This window comes from Anomaloglossus baeobatrachus, chromosome 7 (genome assembly GCF_048569485.1).
Source record: "Anomaloglossus baeobatrachus isolate aAnoBae1 chromosome 7, aAnoBae1.hap1, whole genome shotgun sequence".
Lineage (NCBI taxonomy): Eukaryota > Metazoa > Chordata > Amphibia > Anura > Aromobatidae > Anomaloglossus > Anomaloglossus baeobatrachus.
In genome coordinates this window covers 209725824-209748703 of record NC_134359.1, presented here as the reverse complement: position 1 = coordinate 209748703, position 22880 = coordinate 209725824, and positions in this window count along the sequence as shown.

Sequence of the window (22880 nt, the reverse complement as noted above, 5' to 3'; positions counted from 1 at the left end):
GACAAAGCTGCCTATATTATGTGTAGATTTTTATTATTTGTTGTCTATTTTGTTATAAACAATCAAATTCCTCTTCTGAAAATGGACATAAAAAAGCCAGATCAGTACATGCAAAGTTCAGTAAAAGGCTGCAGTATAATTATGACATGTATAACTCTCTATACATTAGGTAATATAGAAAATCATATGTACTATACAGACACATTAAATACACACATATAAACTACATACAAACATATATGCATTTGTACACACACTATTACACACACAATATATACTCCTCATACTCAGGGGCAAACATAGAAATGATGTGGTCAAATAGCAGATGTCCTAATATGGCCTCCACCCCCTTGACCCAAAAATATATACTGTATATACCGGCATAGGTTTTCTAAAGATACCCAAGGGCAGTCACAGATGGATATACCTCTCTGATTTTATAGATAGGTAGAGGGACATCGATTGCAGCAATCACATAATCACATAAGCAGTCCCTTACATAATATCATATCTCCTTGGTCAGCTATGTCTGAGATCAAGTGAATACTTTGTGGGTGATGCAATAATAGGCATATTTTTGGCAGTTTTGTGCAAATCTAATTGAAAATTGTTAGAATTCCATAGAATCTTTGAATTTCATGAAAAGTTCCGCAAAGTCAATTAGCTCATCTCTGTTGATGTTACTATACCCTCCAAAATTCATTATATTAATCCATTATATGAGCTATTCATGAGACAGAAGAGCATCTTCAGTAACCGGCTAATCCTTCTGAGGTGTAAGAAGGAAAAATATAGGAAATCATTTGTGCCAACTGCTATGGGAATGTACAACAATAACAGTGTTAAATCATCAAGGTAAATGTCTACTTCTTTATTTCTTCTACTTTCAGTTTACCCGCTGTGTATGTCCTAATCTAATGTATAATGTTCTTCTGTCAACTCTACTGTCTTGTCAATGAAGTAATTCATGTTATGATTTAGGCCTAAAACACACATCCATGAAAACCACATCCATTGAAAACGGGCCGTTTTTTGGGTCCGTTTTCCATTTTTTAGGTCCGTTTTTATGGTATGTGTGGCCTGTGTATGTATCCCGTATGCTAGCCGTATGTGCATGTGAAATGTCCGTGTGTGCGTGTGAAACTTAACTGACATGTGTTTGTGTTGTCCGTGTGGAATATCCGTGTGTGATGCAAAATGTCATTTACTACATGTCGGCAGACAGAGTAGCGGGATGAGAATGAACTCGGGTGAACTTCACCCGACTTCATTGTAACGCCGCGGCTCTGTCTGTGCCGTGTACTGATTAGCGGTCACCTGTGAAGGATTCACCAGTGACCGCTAATCCCCCGAGTGGCTGAAGTGTCCACTCCTCTCTCATACTCACCGATCCCCGATCACCGGCGCTGCACGGCGTTCACACTGCTCCGGCGGCTTTTTCTAATTTGAAAAAGCCGGCCGCTCATTAAACAATCTCGTATTCCCTGCTTTCCCCGCCCACCGGCGTCTATGATTGGTTGCAGTGAGACACGCCCCCACGCTGAGTGACAGGTCTCTCACTGCACCCAATCACAGCAGCCGGTGGGCGTGTCACTATGGAGTATAGAAATAAATAAATAAATAATTAAAAAAAACGGCGTGCGGTTCCCCCCAAATTTAATACCAGCCAGATAAAGCCATACGGCTGAAGGCTGGTATTCTCAGGATGGGGAGCTCCACGTTATGGGGAGCCCCCCAGCCTAACAATATCAGTCACCAGCCGCCCAGAATGGCCGCATACATTAGATGCGACTGTTCTGGGACAGTACCCGGCTCTTCCCGATTTGCCCTGGTGCATTGGCAAATCGGGGTAATAAGGAGTTATTGGCAGCCCATAGCTGCCAATAAGTCCTAGATTAATCATGTCAGGCGTCTCCCCGAGAAACCTTCCATGATTAATCTGTAAATTACAGTTAAAAAACACACACCTCCGAAAAATCCTTTATTAGAAATAAAAAACACTAACAAAGACCCTCATCACCATTTTATTAACCCTGACAAAGCCCTCCATGTCCGGCGTACTCCAGGATGGTCCAGCGTCGCTTCCAGCTCCGCTGCATGCAGGTGACAGGAGCAGCAGAAGACACCGCCGCTCCTGTCACCTCCACACAGCTAATGAAGGCAATAGCGCGATCAGCTGAGCTGTCACTGAGGTTACCTGGATCCAGCGGTGGATGCAGCGGTAGCAGCGGGTAACCTCAGTGACAGCTCAGCTGATCGCGCTACTCACCGCCGCTCCGGTCAGCTCCACGCAGCAACTGAGGTGAGTAGCGCGATCAGCTGAGCTGTCACTGAGGTTAATCGCGGCCACCGCTGGATCCACCGCTGGATCCAGGTAACTTCAGTGACAGCTCAGCTAATCGTGATACTCACCTCAGTTGCTGCGTGGAGGTGACAGGAGCAGCGGTGTCTTCTGCTGCTCCTGTCACCTGCATGCAGCAGAGCTGGATGCGACGCTGGAGGTCCGTGGATTACGCCGGACATGGAGGGCTTTGTCGGGGTTAATAAATTGGTGATGAGGGACTTTGTTAGTGTTTTTTATTTCCAATAAAGGATTTTTCGAGGGTGTGTGTTTTTTAACTGTAATTTACAGATTAATCATGGAAGGTATCTCGGGGAAACGCCTGACATGATTAATCTAGGATTTAGTGGCAGCTATGGGCTGCCATTAACTCCTTATTACCCCGATTTGCCAACGCACCAGGGCAAATCGGGAAGAGCCGGGTACAGTCCCAGAACTGTCGCATATAATGTATGCGGCAATTCTGGGCGGCTGCTGACTGATATTGTTAGGCTGGGGGGCTCCCCATAACGTGGGGCTCCCCATCCTGAGAATACCAGCCTTCAGCCATATGGATTTATCTGGCTGGTATTAAAATAGGGGGGGACCGCACGCCGTTTTTTTAAATTATTTATTTATTTATTTTACTGCACAGTATAGACATGGCCACCGGCTGCTGTGATTGAGTGCAGATACACAGCTGGCACTCAGCGTGGTGGGCGTGTGTGACTGCAACCAATCACAGACGCCTGTGGGCGGGTAAAGCAGGGAATACGAGATTGATTAATGAGTGGCCGGCTTTTTCAAAAAAGTAAAAGCCGCCGGAGCTTTTATAACAGCCGTGCAGCGCTGCGCCAGAGATCGGGGAACGGTAAGTATGAGAGAGGGGGGGAAATGACCGACAGACAGCGAGAGGGACAGATAAGACAGAGAGACCGACCGACAGACATAGAGAGACACCGACCGACCGACGGACTGAGGGAGAGAACGAAACGGAAAAAGAAAAAAGACCGACATCACATGAAAAAAGCACAAAACGTACATGGAACAAACAGAGATGCGTTCGTGTCACTCGGACGTGCGCACAAACCCATTGACTTTCATTGGGTCCGTGCTGCGTGTTGCGTGCTGAAAACGGACATGCTTCCGTGTAAAACGGAGACACAAATGTGGCACGCACACGGACCCACGGACCTTAATGAAAAACGCACATGTGTCCTCCAACATTAAATAACATTGGTGCACGTTTGGCCGTGTCTCCGGTATATACGGAAATGGACCAAACACGCACGTATTTCACGGATGTGTGTTTCAGGCCTTAAATTGTGCTGCTGTGATACCATAATTTCCCACGGGATCAAAAAAGTGTATCGTATCGTATCGTAAATTGCCATATTAACCTGCTTCAACAGTTTTTTACGGCATCCTACCAGAGTTGGTGTGATTCAATTTGCAGTAGCCACATCAATAAAGCCCTGAAGACTACCTTCTCTCTCCTGGCATCTACAGTTCTTCTTTTGATTAGCTATACCAGCACGGCATCATTGTTACACAAAGATGCATGCATGATGTCATGCCAAGCCAAAGAAGAAGTAAATCTGAGGTGGTTCTGAGACCTACTTTGCAGTGACCATAGATTTCTAATGTGGCCGATTGACTTAAGGGGGCTTTACATGCAACGACATTGCTAGTGATGTCGCTGGTGAAAGCACCCGCCCCCATCGGTTGTGCGTCATGGGTAAATCGCTGCCCGTGGCGCACAACATCGTTAGGACCCGTCACACGGACTTACCTGCCTAGCGACGTCGCTTTGGCCAGCGAACCACCTCCTTTCTAAGGGGGAGGTTTATTCAGCGTCATAGTGGCGTCACTAAGCGGCTGCCCAATAGAGGCAGAGGGACGGAGATGAGTGAGCGGAATATCCCGCCCACCTCCTTCCTTCCGCAGGTAAGGTGTTGTTCCTCGTTCCTGCGGTGACACACGTAGCGATGTGTGCTGCCACAGGAACGACGAACAACCTGCGTCCTTAACAACCAACATTTTTTTTAAAATGAACGACATATCAACAATGGGCGATTTGGTGAGTATTTTCCATCGTTAATGGCCATTTGTTGGTGTCACATGCAACGACGTCACTAACGATGCCGGATGTGTGTCACGGAATCCGTGACCCCAGCGATATACGTCGTTGCGTGTAACTGGGCCTTATGTCAGGCAAGTTGATTAAAACCAAATTGTAGCGGAGGTTACCAGGTAGTCAATAGGGAAACAAAAAACAAACATTGCAACATTGGTTGCAAAGGTGGTTGTAAATTTAAAACTTTAGAGTTGAGATGCCATTAAATTAGTAAAATAACTATTCTGTATTTCTAAACTTTAAATTTTCTAATTCTGCCTTCTCATTGTAAAAAAATTGGAATCTTCTTTAATGATATAATATTTTAGTTGCATTGTAGCTTAAAGTGGATGCAATACGCTCTATACTCATTTGTAAAGTGGGTTGCTTTGATTTTCCAAAGCAATATGGTTTAGATCAATTTCTTAGTTTCCATTCTGCTATTTTTTTGTATTTCTGCTACTGTAGTATCTTTTAAGATCAGTTCTATATTTAATACATTATTTCAAAAATAACAATTGCCAAAATATAACAATATAAAACAATTACAAAATTGTTTTCTAATGAACATCCATGCCGGAGATACTTTGCATTTATGAACATATTTTGAATGACCCCACATTATCTGAAATTGGATTTTAAGTTCAACATGTCCAATTAATTTCCAACAATATCCAATAGAATATAAACTGGGAGCTCCATCTAATTTCACATATACCACTGAATGCCTGTCACCTTATGATAAATGGGTGCCATTACAGGCATATGCAGCTTAAAATATGTGACCTTGCAGTAAGACATTGCATAGAAAACCCAACAAAATTGTAATCACATATTCACTTGTTTATAAGGAAAGATATTCGATGCTATGACTTGTTTTTTATCCGTTTTAATTGAAGATACTTCATATAGTTACTTCTATTTTATCCTATGACATTTGAATGTATATAAAACATCATAAACTGTTTGTTGGAGCAATTATTTTATTTTTAGAATTTAAAAAATTCAAAATGATTGACATAGAATCAATGGAACAGATGCAAGGCAATGGTAATGTGCTTTATCCATCCCCTTTTAAATGCTGGTTAGTGTTTTATGAGGATAAATACTAACAGAATTACATTGTTGATTGAACAGAAGTCCATACTGCCAATATTGGTTGCTTCTTTAATGAGATCATTAGTTATTAAAAAAAAAACATGCTCGTTGGACCACTGCATGATGTCGTCAAATCGCTCCTCATACAAATTCTGAAACATATACAGCATTATCAGTGAATTGTGATGTTGAAATCCAGGTGGCGCTATTAGGCCCAGTGCCCATGCTGTGTAGTTTTGAAGCATATTTTCAGAACTCTGCAGCAAAATCTGCATGTGAAGCCAGCAAAGTCTGTGAGAATTCAGAAGTGCTGTGCCCAAGTTGCTTATTTTTCCCTTGCATATTTGGTGCAGATTTGGTGCAGAAAAAAGAAATTTGTTATTTTCTCCTTTCCATGTTACCCTCTCCCTGTACATCTTTTGTTGTCCCCTATTGTTGGTAACCTGTGTGAGTGAGTTTTGTTTGTAACCCTGTCTATCAGTCATATCGGTGGGGTCTTGCCCTCCCCTGGGTGGTGGGTTGTGGATGGGGGGTCTTACCATCAGGGTCAAGGAGATAGGGAGACGCTGGGGCCCAGACCTTGTTATCTTTAAGCGTACCTCTGGCTTGAGGGATAGTTCACGGTATACTTAGTCTGTGGGCTAGCACAGGGCTCCCTTCCAGTCACCTCCCTTTCATTGTTACTCTGGTGACTGCATCTTGACAGATGGAAAACTATAGGATGACTGAGAGTGTATGCAGGAGAAATGGAAATTTGCTGTTGCGACTGAGAAGAAGGCGGTGGTGTACTTAAGGGTACTTTGCACACAACGATATCGCTAATGATATATCGTTGGGGTCACGGTGTTTGTGACCCACATCCGGCGCAGTTAGCGATATGGTTGTGTGTGACTAAAAGGAGCGACGATCAATGATCGCAAAAACATCAAAAATCGTTGATCCTTGACACGTCGCTCCTTTTCATAATATCGTTGGTGGTGCATGCCGCTGGTTGTTCATCGTTCCTGCGGCATCACACATCGCTATGTGTGACGCCGCAGGATCGACGAACATCTCCTTACCTGCGTCCACCGGCAATGAGGAAGGAAGGAGGTGGGCGGGATATTCCGACCGCTTATCTCCGCCCCTCCTCTGCTATTGGGTGGCCATTTTGTGATGCCGAATGAACCGCCCCCTTAAAGGAGAGATTTTCGGTGTCTCCAGCGACGTCGCTAAGCAGGCAGATTTTGTTCAGGACAGAAACATAAATCATCGTGATCTTAATTGTTATCCCTGATTTAGCTGACAAGTGCCTTGATGTTGGAAATGGTCAGGGCTCCATGCCCTACCGTCTTCACCCACTGTCAACCCCCAATATATAAATGAAGGTTTTTATTGTACAAAAACATACATATGAAAGCATCAACAAATGGGATTAAATGAGAGGAGTTTCAAGATAGTAATGCAAGGTTTGAAAGTGCATGAAAATACTCAAAATCATCAGTAATGTATATCAATCTGGATTCACTGCACATGGAGAATAATATATGATTATAAGTTACCAGAAACAACCAATAATCTATCAGTAAATGGAATGAGGGTAAACACATCAACAATAATTGAATTAAAATAGCAAGCTAAACAAGTAGCTCATCAAAAGTAAGCTCAACAAGCAGTTCAAGCGCAAGCTTAACAAGTAGCTCAACAATGAAAGATATCATGCTCATTAGTATATCTGCAATAGACCAGCCCAAAATCTGAAGATAAATCAAAGGAGTATCTGATACCAAACATATAGCCTGAAGATAAATCAAATGCATGAAAATAATATATTAATTGATAACCAGCAGATGTGATTCCTGCAGAATAAAAATACTAAGGCCCGTTTCACACGTCAGTGAAAATCACTGATGTTTTTCACTGGCGTGTAAAACACGCACATGTCCCTGCGTGTACCGTGAATCACGGCACACGTGGGTTGTCTAAGTGCAATCCGGGCTCCGTTCTCCGTGGCCCGTGATTGCACTTAGTAATCAACTCACCTGCGCCCGCTCTCCATGGTGCTGATCGCTCTCGCGGTGCAGCATCCGGTCGGCGCTGACCCCTGCAGCAGCTGCTTCCGGGTCGGCTGTGTCGCGCATCATGAATATGCGCGACAATAATGAGCCAGCTCAGAAGCAGCAGGGAGAACGGGCTGCAGAGGACATCGCTGGACGCCGGGTGACTTAAAATGTTTTTTATTTTAAAAGCACGTTTTTTTCTGGCACGTGTTTCACGGACCACACCACTGCGTGGTCCGTGGGACATCAGTGATGCCAGAAAAAAATGGACATGTCTCCGAGCGGCAATCACGCACACGCGGGTACGCCGCACGGAGACACGTGCAGTGAAAAATCACTGACGTGTGAGCAGACCCATTCATTATAATGGGTCTGCGTATGTCAGTGATTCTGGTACGATTAAAAAAAAGCACAAACGTACCAGAATCACTGACGTGTGAAAGAGGCCTAATGCTTGGTTTACACACTGAGACTTTCTAGCGATCCAACCTGCGATCTCAACCTAGCCGGGATCGCTACAAAGTCTCTGGTGAGCTGTCAAACAGGCAGACCTGGCCAACAACCTAACAGCGATCCGGACCTGCAGAGCGACTAGCTTGTCGTTGGGGACAGCAGGTGAACTTCACCCGACTTCATTTAATGCCGCGCGGCTCTGTGTGCCGTGTAAATAAATAAATAATTAAAAAATCCGGCGTGCGGTCCCCCCCTATTTTAATACCAGCCAGATAAAGCCATACGGCTGCAGGCTGGTATTCTCAGGATGGGGAGCCCCACGTTATGGGGAGTCCCACAGCCTAACAATATCAGCCAGCAGACGCCCAGAATTGCCGCATTCATTAGATGCGACAGTTCTGGGACTGTACCCGGCTCTTCCCGATTTGCCCTGGTGCGTTGGCAAATCGGGGTAATAAAGAGTTATTGGCAGCCCATAGCTACCAATAAGTCCAAGATTAATCATGTCAGGCGTCACCCCGAGATACCTTCCATGATTAATCTGTAAATTACAGTTAAAAAACACACACCCGAAAAATCCTTTATTAGAAATAAAAAACACAAACACATTCCCTCATTACCAATTTATTACCCACAACAAAGCCCTCCTTGTCCGGCGTAATCCACGGTCCTCCAACGTCGCATCCAGCTCTGCTGCATGCAGGTGACAGGAGCAGCAGAAGACACAGCCGCTCCTGTCACCTGCACGCAGCTAATGAAGAGAGCCGTGTGATCGGCTGAGCTGTCACTGAGGTTACCTGGATCCAGCGGTGGATGCAGCGGTGGCCGCGGGTAACCTCAGTGACAGTTCAGCTGATCGCGTTACTCACCTCATTTGCTGGTGATTTCCCCCCCTCTCTCATACTCACCGATCCCCGATCACCGGCGCTGCACGGCGTTCACACTGCTCCGGCGGTTTTTCCTTTTTTGAAAAAGCCGGCTGCTCATTAAACAATCTCGTATTCCCTGCTTTCCCCGCCCACCGGCAAATGTGATTGGTTGCAGTGAGACACGCCCACACGCTGAGTGACCGCTGTGTCACTGCACCCAATCACAGCAGCCGGTGGGCGTGTCTATACTGTGCAGTAAAATAAATAAATAAATTATTAAAAAATCCGGCGTGCGGTTCCCCTTATTTTAATACCAGCCAGATAAAGCCATACGGCTGCAGGCTGGTATTCTCAGGATGGGGAGCCCCACGTTATGGGGAGCCCCCCAGCCTAACAATATCAGTCAGCAGCCGCCCAGAATTGCCGCATACATTAGATGCGACAGTTCTGGGACTGTACCCGGCTCTTCCCGATTTGCCCTGATGCAAAACCGGTGACGTTACAGCGATGTCATTTGCGATGTTGCAGTGTGTAAACCCAGCTTTAGACTGATATAATGCAGCATGAGCCAGTCATTAGCCATTATCTATCTACGTACTGTTACCAAGTGCTTTTGACTGAGTGCATGGAGAATGTGGAGACAGGTGAATAGGAGGGAAAAGAGTCTGAGGATATATTTGAAAGGAAGAACAGGAAAATGTTAGACTAGTTATGTGAGATGATAGGTAGAGATGAGCAAACTTGTTGGAAAAAGGTTTGCCATTTTCAAAATCGGCATGAGTATTTGCGCATTCGGGTTGGGATCGGATTCAATTTTCTCAAAAGTCGAAAAAGATTGATTGTGTTCTGTAACTGTTAACAGTTGAATTTATGCTTTCTTCTACTGTTATGATCCAGAAAATAGAGAAAGGTGGTGTGCGACAAATGGGATCACCAAGCATTATGCAGAAATTACAAAATATCTTTATTTACATGAAATACCAATATTCTAATAAAAACATTTAAAATACTCCAAAAAGTGGAAAAAACACACACAATGGGGCTTGCATATAATAAAGCATGATAACCCCCCCAAAAAACCTTATTTCAGATAAATAGCACCATGGAACATGTGTTATAGACCCCCACAGGGAAAAGGCTTAATGAACATGTATACAGAAAAAATTGCCTACAATGCAACAATAAGGAAAAGCATGAAACTAAAGCTGCAGTGTGAACACAGCCACGCTGAGATTGAACACATGCACAGAGAAATAAGCATAAAGGATCATATACTGATGCAAGCAAGGAACCATAAATGCCATACCCGTTAGAAATCAAACATGAAATGGTCCCCACATAGCTTCTCATAAGCCAGATCAGTTACCCACACTTTGCACTGACGAGGGGCATTCACCCAGAAAAACCGTGTCTGCAAATTGGAATTCTGATCTGGCATATATCCTAGGTCATATGAAAAGGCTTGTTAAAAGGCCACATTTTTTACTTTTAGGATTGCTACTTCCAATAGGTGGCACTAGAGTTTGTCTCCTTTTCTGGAGAGACAATTTGCATACTAAGGAAGGAACCTAAACCACCCCAACGCGTGTCGTCACCCTAATGGCAGCTTCCTCAGGGAAAATGGTACCATCAGTATATGATCCTTTATGCTTTATCCTTTATTTCTCTTTGCATGTGTTCAATCTCAGCATGGCTGTGGTCACACTGCAGTTTTACTTTCATGCTGTTCCTTATTATTGTTGCATTGTAGGCAACGTTTTCTATATACATACTCGTTAAGCCATTTCCCTGTGGGTTCTATAACACATGTTCCGTGGTGCTATCTGAAATAAGGTGTTTTTTTTGGGGGGGGAAGTTATCATGCTTTATTATATGCAAGCCCCATTGTGTGTGTTTCTTCTACTTTTTGGAGAATTTTAAACGTTTTTATTAGAATTTTGGTGTTTCATGTAAATAAAGATTACAAAAGAAAACAGAGAAAGGTAGTGTGCGACAAGTGGGATCCCCAAGCGTTATGCAGAAATTAGAAAATATCTTTAATAATAATAAATAATAATAAAGATTATTATTATTATTATTTATTATTATTAAAGATATTTTCTAATTTCTGCATAACGCTTGGGGATCCCACTTGTCGCACACTACCTATCTCTGTTTTCTGGATCATATCATACAGGTGTGTGCCTTTGGCTTGATCCCATTTACCTCAGCCGTGGTGCTATCGCATACTCTTCTCAGTTGGGCAGATGGAGAGCTGGAACGCGGGGGAAATCAAGAGTAATTAGGGTTCCACCTCTGAGTACTGTACTATGTGTGATGTTGAGGTGGAGGAAGACAAGGAGAAGCCACTTGATGCAGCTAATTTATGTAATGAAGACAAATATTTGAAAATTATCAATTTTTTGTCTTACAGGGTACACTGCTGATTTGTCCGACTTTTATGCAGAAGATACAACTGTATACAGTTTTAATATTTTGATCTCCAACAGATCATTATTATGAATTTGAATAGACAATGACCTTTTTTTAAAGTTTTGTTATCTGTTTTATCTACCAGGGTAGTCACCACTCATTTACCCATACCTCCCAACTTTTAAAGAAGGGAAAGAGGGACAAAGGGCAATTTTAGGCAACACCCCCTAACCACACCCATTTTAAAAACAGCCACACCCACATCCACTCCCCATCGACACCCATCCAGCAAACTGAAACTGCAGAATCTGTCCGTGATCGCTCTGAGCCACCACAGATCAGCAATGTGCAGAACAGGCAGGGAGTTAACAACAAGGTGGGCAGGTGGCTAGGACCCAGGAGGAGAGCTGAACAGGGTGTGCAGGCAGGTAGGACCCAGGAGAAGAGCTAAACAGGGTGTGCAGGCAGCTAGGACCCAGGAGGAGAGCTGAACAGGGTGTGCAGGCAGCTAGGACCCAGGAGAAGAGCTAAACAGGGTGTGCAGGCAGCTAGGACCCAGGAGGAGAGCTGAACAGGGTGTGCAGGCAGCTAGGACCCATAAGGAGAGCTGAACAGGGTGTGCAGGCAGCTAGGACCGAGGAGGAGAGCTGAACAGGGTGTGCAGGCAGCTAGGACCGAGGAGGAGAGCTGAAAAGGGTGTGCAGGCAGCTAGGACCCAGGAGGAGAGCTGAACAGGGTGTGCAGGCAGCTAGGACCCATAAGGAGGGCTTAACAGGGTGTGCAGGCAGCTAGGACCCAGGAGGAGAGCTGAACATGGTGTGCAGCTAAGGGTATGTTCACACATCAGGTTTTTGCTGTGCGGCACAATCCGGTGCTTTGTGGGAAAGACGCATCTGTTTTTTTTGCTGCTGGGTGCGATTTTTCCTCATAGACTTTTATTAGCGCCGTATTATGCCGCATGTACTTGCGTTTGATCCGGTTTTTGCCGGATGCGGCAAAAATCGTCACTCTGGCGGCCGCACAGGACGCAGAGAGGAACGTTTTTTGCCAGCAGCAAAAAAATTGCATAGCGCCGGGTGCGGCGCTGTGCGGCATGGTGCATAATGAAAGTCTATGCGAGCCGAATACGGTTGCATGCTTCAAACGCCGTAAGGAAGTACCGTATCCGGTTTTTACTTCTGAGCATGCCCAGAAGTGATAAAAATTCAATGCTTGTCAGAAAAATCAATCAATCACTCACTCACTCTCTCTCAAACTCTCTCACTCACTGACTGACTCACTGACTCATTCACTCACTCTCACCCACTCACCGATCACCGGGGCGGGGCTGCACAGCTGTCACACTGCTCCGGTGGCTTCTCCTGATTTGAAAATGCCGGCCGCCCATTATTCAATCTCGTATTCACTGCTTTCCCCGCCCACCGGCGCCCATGATTGGTTGCAGTCAGACACGCCCCGACGCTGAGTGACAGCTGTCTCACTGCAACCAATCACAGCCGCCGGTGAGCGGGTCTATGTTGTGCAGTAAAATAAATTAATAAATCATTTTAAAAAAAAACGGCATGCGGTTCCCCCCCAATTTTGATACCAGCCAAGATAAAGCCACATGGCTGAAGGCTGGTATTCTCAGGATGGGGAGCTCCACGTTATGGGGAGAACCCCAGCCTAAGAATATCAGCCAGCAGCCGCCCGGAATTTATTAGATGCGACAGTCCCAAGACTCTACCCGGCTCATCCCGAATTGCCCTGGTGCGGTGGCTATCGGGGTAATAAGGGGTTAATCATGGCAGGCGTCTATGAGACACCCCCAATGGTTAACCTGTAAGTGAAAGTAAATAAACACATACACCCATAAAAATACTTTATTTGGAATAAAAGACAAAAAAACACCCTCTTTAACCATTTTATTAAAATCCCCAAATACCCCTCCAGGTCTGACGTAATCCACAGAGGTCCCACGACGCTCTCAGCTCTGCTACATGAAGCTGACAGGAACGGTAGTAAAACACCACCTCTCTCTATCAGCTCCACACAGCAACTGAAGGGAGGAGCGCTGTCAGTGGTGACGTCACCGAGGTCATGCCGGTAATGCCGGGTTGTGTGCGGTGATGATGCGTGCAGAGTAGTGCCGGTGTGTGTGGTGATAATGTGTGAGGTAGTGCAGGGGTGTGCTGTGATGATGCTGGCGGGGTAGTGACGGCATGTGCGGTGACAATGCGTGCGGTAGTGCAGGGGTGTGCGGTGATGATGCGTACGGGGTAGTGCCGGCATTTGCGGTGATGATGCGTTCTGGGTAGTGTCAGTGTGTGCGGTGATGATGAGTGCTGAGTAGTGCCGGCGTGTGCGGTGATGATGCGTGTGAGGTAGTGCCTGTGTGTGTGCAGTGATAGTGGGGTCTCTCTGTCTCTCTCAGCATAAAAAAAACAAAAAAAAAAACAAAAAAAGAAAACTGATCCGTCGCATTAGTTTTTTCACAATCTGAGACGGATCCATTGCATTAGGCACAAACCGGATTGTGCCTGATTGGAAAAAACTGATGTGTGAACTTAGCCTAAGATTAGAGTGGAGCGCGGTTTGTGGTTCGTGGTTCTCCAGTTCGCAGATCGAGTGATTTTGGGGGGTGTGCTAGATCGAACTAGAACTCGAGCTTTTTGCTAAAAGTTCGTTAGCTCGACTTACGTTCGAGAACGGTTCTATCAGCAAAAAGCCAAGCTAATTACTAGCTGGCTTTTCGCTGTAATAGTGTAAGTCACTCTGTGACACTATTATGAAATTTCAGCGTATAGTGTGCGGGGACAGCACACTATAGTATAGTGTGCGCGTTCAGATCACTGCTGCTGGGATAATGGCGATCGCTATTTTTTTTCCCCTTCCTTCCCTAAGCGCGCGTGTAGTGGGGCGGGCCAGCATGTCAGCCAATCCCAGACACACACACAGCTAAGTGGACTTTTTGCCAGACAAGCAAGGGCATGTGTCATAGGCTGTCCATGTCACATGTCCCTGCATTATAAATACAGCCATCTGCCCGTCTGGACGCCATTATCTGCCTTCTGCTTCTGGGTAACAGTCACCGCAGATGCAGCTCCTGCCGCCGATCCTGCTGTGTACGCTCTACACACAGCGCTATACAGAATAGGGATAGAAGTTTCTTTCAGCCCTTTTAAGGGATAATAACAGCAGGCTCAGAGCCATAGGTGAAAGTCAGGTCCCTGGAAACAGTTTTTAACATCTACAGATAACAGCCTCTGTGTAGATAAGCTCAGGGACTTCCTTGCTGCATTTGACCATTAGGAGGGATAGAAAGTGAGGCTTCCTTTCCTCTACACTGACCCAGAACCCGGCCACTGTACCCTCCTGCCCTTTTTAGCAAAGCCATTTTAATTGCAGAGTGCTGCTAGTTAGAGGCATCCTAGTAGTGGCTGTTGGATTTCATTAGTGTCCCACTGGTGCCAAGGTACTTCCAGCACCTCTGCATTGCACCCTCAAGCTAATTTTTACTAAGCCATTATAATAGCAAACACTGAGAGAACTTTGTGGCATCCTAAAAGTGGCTGTTGGACATCATTAGTGTCCCACTGGTGCCAAGCTATTTCCAGCACCTCTGCATTGCACCCTCAAGCTCATTTTTACTAAGCCATTATAATAGCAAACAGTGAGGAAACTTAGTGGCATCCCAAAAGTGGCTGTTGGACATCAGTAGTGTCCCACTGTTGCCAAGGTATTCCCAGCACCTCTGCATTGCACCCTCAAGCTCATTTTTACTAAGCCATTATAATAGCAAACACTGAGAAAACTTCGTGGCATCCTAAAAGTGGCTGTTGGACTTCATTAGTGACCCACTGGTGCCAAGCTGTTTCCAGCACCTCTGCATTGCACCCTCAAGCTCATTTTTACTAAGCCATTATCATAGCAAACACTGAGAAAACTTAGTGGCATCCTAAAAGTGGCTGTTGGACATCATTAGTGTCCCACTGGTGCCAAGCTATTTCCAGCACCTCTGCATTGCACCCTCAAGCTCATTTTTACTAAGCTATTATAAAAGCAAACAGTGAGGAAACTTAGTGGCATTATAAAAGTGGCTGTTGGACATCATTAGTGTCCCACTGGTGCCAAGGTACTTCCAGCACCTCTGCATTGCACCCTCAAGCTAATTTTTACTAAGCCATTATTATAGCAAACACTGAGAAAACTTAGCATCATCCTAAAAGTGGCTGTTGGACATCATTAGTGTCCCACTGATGCCAAGCTATTTCCAGCAACTCTGCATTGCACCATCAAGCTCATTTTTACTAAGCCATTATAATAGTAAAAATTGAGAAAACTTAGTGGCATGCTAAAAGTGTCTGTTGGACATTATTAGTGTCCCACTGGTGCCAAGCTATTTCCAGCACCTCTGCATTGCACCCTCAAGCTTATTTTTACTAAGCCATTATAATAGCAAACACTGAGAAAACTTTTTGGCATCCTAAAAGTGGCTGTTGGACATCATTAGTGTGCCACTGGTGCCAAGCTATTTCCAGCAACTCTGCATTGCACCCTCAAGCTCATTTTTACTAAGCCATTATAATAGCAAACAGTGAGGAAACTTAGTGGCATCCTAAAAGTGGCTGTTGGACATCATTAGTGTCCCACTGATGCCAAGCTATTTCCAGCAACTCTGCATTGCACCATCAAGCTCATTTTTACTAAGCCATTATAATAGCAAACACTGAGAAAACTTTGTGGCATCCTAAAAGCGGATGTTGGATTTCATTAGTGACCCACTGGTGCCAAGCTATTTCCAGCACCTCTGCATTGCACCCTCAAGCTCATTTTTACTAAGCAAATATAATAGCAAACACTGAGAAAACTTTGTGGCATCCTAAAAGTGGCTGTTGGACATCATTAGTGTCCCACTGGTGCCAAGCTATTTCCAGCACCTCTGCATTGCACCCTCAAGCTCAATTTTACTAAGCAATTATAATAGCAAACAGTGAGGAAACTTAGTGGCATCCTAAAAGTGGCTGTTGGACATCATTAGTGTCCCTCTGGTGCCAAGCTACTTCCAGCAACTCTGCATTGCACCCTCAAGCTAATTTTTACTAAGCCATTATTATAGCAAACACTGAGAAAACTTAGTGGCATCCTAAAAGTGGCTGTTGGACATCATTAGTGTCCTGCTGGTGCCAAGCTATTTCCAGCACCTCTGCATTGCACCCTCACGCTCATTTTTACTAAGCCATTATAATTTCAAACTGTGATGCCAGTTTAAGGGCCATAGTTGCATTGTCAGGGATAGTCTGTGTTGTTGTTTCTTCTGCTGTCAATAAAGCTAGACCACCTCTGCAATCTACACCACCTCTCTATTTTTACTACCACATTTTAAGTGGACAATCTTGTCGCAATCAAAATGAGTGGCAAAATGACAGATGCTGGTGGGAAGGGGATCAGGCGTGTTGGAAAAGGAAAAAAAAGTTTGTGTCCGTGGGGAAGGTGGCTAAGCTTCATTACCATCAGCTGAAAATAGGCCATCTTCCAGCAAAAGTAAGATGTCTACTACTTTCCGTGGATAATCAGATGTGCTCCCTTTTTTACGGACACGAACAACTGCAACAAAGGTAGATGATGCCCAAAAAAAGAACATGCTTGAATGGATCTCAAGTGGTCCAACAAGTGCCCTCTCCTCCACCTCAACTACCGCAGCCAAAAAAACCCAGTCCTCTGAGTTGTCATCCCAATCACACTTGCTTTCTCCCATCTCTCAAATCTCCATCCGCCCTGCACAGTATGGTGGAACAGAGATGGCTGAGTCTGCAGAGCTGTTCAGTCACACTATAGCCTGGGAATCAGAGGTCTGCTCCCAAGCTACAGTGAGTACAGACCAGGAAATGGTCTGCAGTGATGCCCAGAACCTTTGTGACTCAGCTTCAGGCCGTGATGACCAAGTTTCTGATCATAATGTTGACCCTTATTCACAAACTATAACACCTGTTGTTATAGACAATGAGGAACATACTGATGACGATTAGACACAGATACCAGATTGGGATGACAACTTAAATATTCGGTCAGTGCAGGAAGAGGCTTGGTCTGAGGGTGTGGGGAGTGCAAACACAACGCTTGATGAGGAAGTTCTAGATCCCACTTACTGTCAACCCACAGTCAAGCACTAGAGGAGGTCAACAGAGGCGGTGGAGGAGGATACAACTGACGATGAAGTTACCTTGCGCCTTCCTGGACAGAGGATGAGTACTGGTAGCTCGTCTACAACTTCATCCTCAGCCACAACTTTGCCTCTGAGCACTAGTCGGGGTGGCTCAGCAGGTCGCATGTCCTCTAAGCCTTGCCTAGCCTGGTCCTTTTTTGACCTTGCAAAGGATCACCCAAATCATGTGATCTGTAAAATTTGTCAGGAATCTGTCAGTAGAGGAAAAAACCTCAGCAGTTTGACAACTTTTTCCATGAATCGTCACATGAATAAATATCTAAATATCATATGTCCCAGTGGGAAGCTCACCGTGCTGCAATGCGGCCTAGCGGAGTGGACCATCCACCGCCTGCCCCTTCCAGTGCATCCGCGTGCTCTTCATCTTCTAGGACTGTGGGGAGACCTGTCACACCTGACTTTCCGCCCACAAATTCCACTACTGTAACCGCAACAGGCAGTTTGCTTGGAAGGTCGTCAGTTGGTTAGGAAGGGCAAACAAGTGCGTGTGTACAGCTCTCTCAGACATCGATAGAATCAACGTTTGATGAAGGCAACATCATGTCTATGCCTGCACTTTTCTCACAAACCTGCATTTTTCCAGAGACACCCTACTCACCACCGTCTACACACAGCAGCCAGATCTCTGTCCCTTAGATGTGGACAAATAAAAGGCCATTTCCTGCGACCCATGACAAAGCTAAGAGGTTAACTTTATCCCTCTGTAAGCTCTTTGCTACCAAAATGCTGCTTTTCCGCCTGGTGGACACACAGGATTTTAGAGACCTTATGTCTGTCGCTGTGCCCCAGTACCAGATGCCCAGTCGCCACTACTTCTCTAAGAAAGGTGTGCCTGTGCTACACCAGCATGTCGCACACAACATCACCGCTTCCTTGAGAAACTCTGTGTGTGAACAGGTGCATTTCACCACCGATACTTGGACCACTAAGCATGGACAAGGATGTTACATGTCGCTGACTGGGCATTGGGTAACTATGGTGATAGATGGTGAAGGGTCTGCTGCACAAGTCTTGCCGTCCCCACGACTTGGGCGTCAATCCTCTGTCTGTCCAAGTTCCTCCACTGCTTCTGCCTCCTCAACCTCGTCTGGGTCCTCCACCTCCGCCCCAAGCCTGCCTGGTCAGACCACCATCGTTGTAACTGCGCAGAAGGAATCACGCACCCCTCATTACTATGCTGACAGCATAGCGCAACGGCATCAGGCGGTTTTTATCTTGAAATGTCTTGGAAATAAGAGTCACACAGTGGCTGAGTTGTGGGCTGCTCTGGAGACTGAGTTTGGTAAATGGTTGTCTCCACTCAACCTGCAGCCTGGTAAGGCCGTGTGCGACAATGCTGCAAACCTGGGTGCGGCCCTTCGCCTGGGCAAGGTGACACACATGCCTTGTATGGCTCACGTGTTGAACCTTGTTGTCCATCAATTTTTAACACACTATCCCAGCCTAGATGGCCTTCTGAACAAGGCATGAAAACTATCTGCTCACTTCCGCTGTTCAACCGCCACAGCTGAGCGACTTGCATCGCTCCAGAAGTCTTTCGGCCTGCTGGTTCATCGCCTGAAATGCAATGTGCCAACACGCTGGAATTCGACTCTCCACATGTTACAGTAACTGTGGCAGCACCGCCGAGCCCTGGTGCAATATGTCATGACGTATAGCCTGGGCCAACGAGATGCAGAGTGGTCTCAGATCAAGGACCTATGCACCCTTCTGCAGAGTTTCGACATGACAACGAATATGTTTAGCGCTGACAATGCCATTATAAGCATGAAAATTCCTGTAATTTACATGCTGGAGCGCACGCTAAACCCTATTCGGCGTCAGGGGGTGGGACAACAGGAAGGTAAAGAACAACAGGAGGATTTATATGCGCAAGGGACAACAACATCACCAAGGTGCAGACGTTCATCATCACCAAGGCAGCAGGCATGGGACCATGGGGGACAGGGATTAACAAAGCCGCATGATAGCAGGCAAAATGTTGAGGAAAGTGCAGGAGAACATGAAGAAATGGTGTAAGAACTTCCATGGACATGGAATACACAGCGGATGATGGAGACCTTGGTCAAATTTCAGTTGAAAGAGGTTGGGGGAGATGTCAGATGAAGAAAGAACGGTTAGCACCTCTATGCCACAAACAGCGTGAGCAACCATTGTTGACCTTAGGGAGAACAACATATCCACTGCGGAGACACCATCATGTGTTTCTCAACGCAGTGATTCTAGAGCAACGTCCCCTTCTTATTTACAAGCACAGCGTGGACTTGGTCCGCATGGCTAAGCAAGACTCATGAGTGCCTTCTTGCTGCACTACCTCCAACATGACCCTCGTATTGTCAAAATTAGAAGTGATGATGAGTACTGATTTGCCACACTATTAGATCCCCGGTACAATTCCAAATTTTGTGACATAATTCCAGCCATAGAAAGGGACGCACGTATGCAGGAGTATCAGCAAAAGCTGTTACTCGATCTTAGCTCGTCTTTTCCACCAAACAACCGTGGTGCACGGAGTGAATATCCCAGTTGTAAGTTCACAAACATGGAACAGTCTCGTCCTCTTCAACAGTCTACCTGTACCAGCAGCACCGTATGTGGAGCTGGTAACAGCAATTTTATTGAATCTTTTCATAATTTTTTTAGACCACCTTTGCAAGGCCACCAGAGACAACAAGTCTGACACATAGTCAATGGCTGGAGAGGATGATACAGGAGTATCTCCAAATGAACATCAATACCATGTCTTTGCAAATGGAGCCTTGCTCATTTTGGGCTTCAAATCTTGAAAAATGGCCAGAGCTCTCCACTTACGCCTTGGTGACCTTGTCGTGTCCAGCTGCTAGCGTTGTCTCTGAACGTGTCTTCAGTGCTGCTGGGTGTGTGCTGACAGATAAGCGCACACGTCTGTCCATTGACAATGTGGACAGACTAACGTTCATCAAAATGAACAAGTCATGGATCCACAAGGAATTTACTACCCCTTTGTCATCCTGGGGAGAGTAAATGCTTGTGTATTTTGAATGTGCTTGATGCAAATCTAGCTGTGAAGTGTACGACAGGGGCACAAGTGCTGCCACTGAAGGGGTGTCTGTGTGGCCCAATTTTTGGAAAAAAGGGAGACTGTCCTTGGAGTAACTCTTGCTTGAAGTGTTTTTAAAAAGGAGCCAAGATGAACAGATCTTGAATCAGCAAAGACTTTGCTACCTACCCCGGTGCATCCTGAGGACGGTTAAGGATGGCGTATTTTTGAATATGCTTGATGCAAATCTACCTGTGAAGTGCACGACTGGGGCACAAGTGCTGCCACAGAAGGGGTGTCTGTGTGGCCCAATTTTTGGAAGAATGGGAGACTCTGCTTGGAGTAACCCTTGCTGTGTTTTTAAAAAGGAGCCAAGATGAACAAGTAATGTTTCAGCAAGGACTTTGCTACCTACTCCGGTGTCATCCTGGGGACGGTTAATGATGGCGTATTTTTGAATGTGCTTGATGTAAATCTACTTATGAAGTGTACAACTGGGGCACAAGTGCTGCCACAGAAGGGGTGTCTGTGTGGCCCAATTTTTGGAAAAAAGAGAGACTCTGCTTGGAGTAACCCTTGCTGTGTTTTTAAAAAGGAGCCAAGATGAACAAGTCATGTTTCAGCAAAGACTTTCCTACCTACCCCGGTGTCATCCTGGGGACGGTTAAGGATGGCGTATTTTTGAATGGGCTTGATGCAAATCTACCTGTGAAGTGTACAACTGGAGCACAAGTGCTGCCACTGAAGGGGTGTCTGTGTGTCCCAATTTTTGGAAAAAAGGGAGACTCCGCTTGGAGTAACCCTTGCTTGCAGTGTTTATAAAAATGATCCAAGATGAACAGATCTGAGAGCAGCAAAGACTTTGCTACCTACCCCGGTGTTATCCTGGGGACGGTTAAGGACGGCGTATTTTTGAATGTGCTTGATGCAAATCTACCTGTGAAGTGTACGACTGGGGCACAACTGCTGCCACAGAAGGGGTGTCTGTGTGGCCCAATTTTTGGAAAAAAGAGAGACTCTGCTTGGAGTAACCCTTGCTGTGTTTTTAAAAAGGAGCCATGATAAAGAAGTCATGTTTCAGCAAAGACTTTGCTACCTACCCCGGTGTCATCCTGGGGACGGTTAAGGATGGCATATTTTTGAATGTGCTTGATGCAAATCTACCTGTGAAGTGTACAACTGCAGCACAAGTGCTGCCACTGAAGGGGTGTCTGTGGCCCAATTCTTGGAAAAAAGTGAGACTCCACTTTGAGCCACCTTGCGATGTTTTAAATCATTTTAGAAGGGCATGCCAGTAATGGCATCAATGTTCCCTTGCATATACTCCTATATCTGTGTCTCCTCCTCTTTTTCCTTGTCCAGATCTTTTGTTTTCACATGAGTTTATGTCCTTGTCACTTTTCCATGTGTTTGTGTTTTTTGTGAGTGTTTTGTCACCTTTTGGACACCTTTGAGGGTGTTTTCTAGGTGTTTTTATGTGTTTGTGATTGCCTCCCATTGTTTCCTATGGGTTCGAGCGGTTCGCCAAACCGGTTTGCCGAACCGAACTCAAACTAGACCTCCTTTAGCCGAACCAAGTTTGAGCCGAACCGCGACTGGTTCATGTGGTCGGTAGCTGATAGAAGCATTGCCAATACTTCTATCTTTGAATATTACCGGCCAGTGCTGTGCACCTGCAGGAGAAGAAACAAGTGGCAAGTACACTGTGTCCTCTCCCCAATGTCATGATCTACCGTGTGTTCCTGCAGCATTGAGAAGCAAACACTGTTGCTTCTCAATGCTGCAGGCCCACACGATAGATCAGGACACAAACACACAGGAGTCAGAGAAACAGCTAGAAGAGCACAGGCTCCGGGCTGGGAGGGGGGGAGGGAATCAGCGCTGGGGAGATTCATTACCTTAGCAGCAGCACAGGCACAGACTAGTTTCGGATAGCGTGCTCCGCTCTGTAATGCTCAAGTCACGTGTTAGGATGGTAGGAGGGAAAAGCAGCGAGGCGGGGAGAGAGTGGGTGGGCGGAGCCACGGGATACAGACCTCCCGTCCGGGGTAACGGGACAAACTCTGCAAATCGTGATAGTCCCACTGTATTCGGGGAGGTTGGGAGGTATGCGTTTACAATATACACCTTTTCCCAGAATGGTAAATTCCACTAATAGGGAGACGGTACTGCTTTTATCTGGTCTTCAGCTGCCATACCACATATATAATATTTAGATTTTATTGGTCATCTTCATTATTCTGGCCTCTTGTTTGATGTACCCCTCATTTTAGTGCAGTAAGATTCCCAGACTAATGTTTTTTGCGTCTCCTTGTTATATGTTGCCTGTAGCAGGAGGGCTCCTAAATT